The sequence below is a fragment of the Numenius arquata genome, unplaced genomic scaffold (genome assembly GCF_964106895.1).
Source record: "Numenius arquata unplaced genomic scaffold, bNumArq3.hap1.1 HAP1_SCAFFOLD_439, whole genome shotgun sequence".
Taxonomy (NCBI): Eukaryota; Metazoa; Chordata; class Aves; order Charadriiformes; family Scolopacidae; genus Numenius; species Numenius arquata.
The window spans coordinates 79,911-82,500 of NW_027414988.1; positions in this window are offsets into that span (position 1 = coordinate 79,911).

Sequence of the window (2,590 nt, forward strand, 5' to 3'; positions counted from 1 at the left end):
GCGAGGCGGCGTCGCCTCGTCCTTTTTCGCTCCGGCCCTAAGCCGGAGCCCGCCGCGGCGCGGGGGAGAGCGCGGGTGGCCGGTGCCGGTGGCCGGCCGGCCCGGGGGGGGCGGCGGGCGGAGGGTTCCCGAGCCGGCGTCGGCTCGTTCCTCCGTCCCGGAGCAGGGGTGCCGCCGAGGAGGAGAGAGGGTTGCCGGCGGGCGAGGCGGCGTCGCCTCGTCCTTTTTCCCTCCGGCCCTAAGCCGGAGCCCGCCGCGGCGCGGGGGAGAGCGCGGGTGGCCGGTGCCGGTGGCCGGCCAGCCCGGGGGGGGCGGCGGGCGGAGGGTTCCCGAGCCGGCGTCGGCTCGTTCCTCCGTCCCGGAGCAGGGGTGCCGCCGAGGAGGAGAGAGGGTTGCCGGCGGGCGAGGCGGCGTCGCCTCGTCCTTTTTCGCTCCGGCCCTAAGCCGGAGCCCGCCGCGGCGCGGGGGAGAGCGCGGGTGGCCGGTGCCGGTGGCCGGCCGGCCCGGGGGGGGCGGCGGGCGGAGGGTTCCCGAGCCGGCGTCGGCTCGTTCCTCCGTCCCGGAGCAGGGGTGCCGCCGAGGAGGAGAGAGGGTTGCCGGCGGGCGAGGCGGCGTCGCCTCGTCCTTTTTCCCTCCGGCCCTAAGCCGGAGCCCGCCGCGGCGCGGGTGAGAGCGCGGGTGGCCGGTGCCGGTGGCCGGCCAGCCCGGGGGGGGCGGCGGGCGGAGGGTTCCCGAGCCGGCGTCGGCTCGTTCCTCCGTCCCGGAGCAGGGGTGCCGCCGAGGAGGAGAGAGGGTTGCCGGCGGGCGAGGCGGCGTCGCCTCGTCCTTTTTCGCTCCGGCCCTAAGCCGGAGCCCGCCGCGGCGCGGGGGAGAGCGCGGGTGGCCGGTGCCGGTGGCCGGCCAGCCCGGGGGGGGCGGCGGGCGGAGGGTTCCCGAGCCGGCGTCGGCTCGTTCCTCCGTCCCGGAGCAGGGGTGCCGCCGAGGAGGAGAGAGGGTTGCCGGCGGGCGAGGCGGCGTCGCCTCGTCCTTTTTCCCTCCGGCCCTAAGCCGGAGCCCGCCGCGGCGCGGGGGAGAGCGCGGGTGGCCGGTGCCGGTGGCCGGCCAGCCCGGGGGGGGCGGCGGGCGGAGGGTTCCCGAGCCGGCGTCGGCTCGTTCCTCCGTCCCGGAGCAGGGGTGCCGCCGAGGAAGGAGAGAGGGTTGCCGGCGGGCGAGGCGGCGTCGCCTCGTCCTTTTTCCCTCCGGCCCTAAGCCGGAGCCCGCCGCGGCGGGAGGGCAGAGAGCGGAGGGTTCCCGAGCCGGCGGCGGTTCGTTCTTCCGTTCCCCGAGGTGCCGGTGAGGAGGGTGTCGGCGGGCGAGGCGGCGTCGCCTCGCCCTTTCCTCCGGCACGGGCCGTACGTGGGGGGGCCCGTGGAGTCTGGCCCGCCCTGGCTTCCCTCGTTCCTGGAGGGCTCGGAGCGAGGGTCCGCAGGGCTCTCGCAGCTTTTTTTCGGTGTCCGAGTTTTGCTTTTACCGGTTTTTTTTCCGTTTCCGCTGTTTTTTTCTCTGTACCCTTTGCTCTCCTTCCCCGGGGTAAGCGACCGCCCGCGGGGAGGGGCAAGACCGGCGGCCGGCGGCGGTCGTCCGGCACTCTGGAACGCTGAAAGGCGACCGGGGGAGTCAAGCCTGCCGCGGCTTCGCCCCGGTCGGTCCTGTCGCTGTCGCTGAAGGGAATCGTGCGGAGCCGGGGGGGTGGCGGCACCCCCCGCTCGTTTCACTGATCCAGACCCGCAGGCAGCGCCCGCTGAGGCGTTCACCCCGGGCGCGTCGGAGAGGCTCCGCGGCGGGCCGGTTCTGCCGGTGTTCAGGCCGTCGGAGCACCTCTCGCGGACGTTGCCTTCTCGCTCGCACGCAGGGCCCCGCGTCTTGCCGTCCGCCCCCCGGGCGGCGGCGGTCGCGCGTGGCCGTCGGCTGGCTCGAGACCGTGGCCGCGCGGCCTCGGCTTCCTTCGCTCTCCTCTCCCCCTTTCCCCCGTTACCGATCGATGAGGCCTTTCGGGTCGCGTCGGAGAGGGCCCTCGGCGGGCCGGCTCTTCCGTGCTCTCCGTAATAGGGAGCCACGGGGGTGTCCGGTGTTCAGGCAGGGTGGTCTCCTTTCCAATTCGCTTCCCGTCGCGTACGAGGCGTAGTCCTTTCTCCCGCGAGCGAGCGAAGGGGGGGCCGCGGTGGCGGTGATGTCGGCGGCGGGGCGCGCGCCTCGCCCGGCCGCCCCGCGTCGTCCCCCCCCGCGCCCCGCCGGTCGGGTTTCCCCGGGCTACGGCCGACCCCAGCTTTGTGACAGCCGCGCGGTGCCGCGAGTTCTCAGGTGTCCTAAAACGCGCCAGGCGCCGGCGCGCCGGCCCGGGTGCCCCGCGGGTGCCGGCCGCGAGCAGCGCTCGGGCGGCGGGGGCGGCCGAGCCAAGCGAGGATCGTAGGGCGAGAGAGGCGTGCCGCGGGCGGCCGGGGAGGCGTCTCCCCGCCGTCGCTGCCGCCGCCGTGGCGCTTGGCTCCTCGCGCGCCGCCCCGCCGCTCGCTGCGGAGCGAGCCGCCCCGGCGAAGGGGCCTCGCGGTCCGGG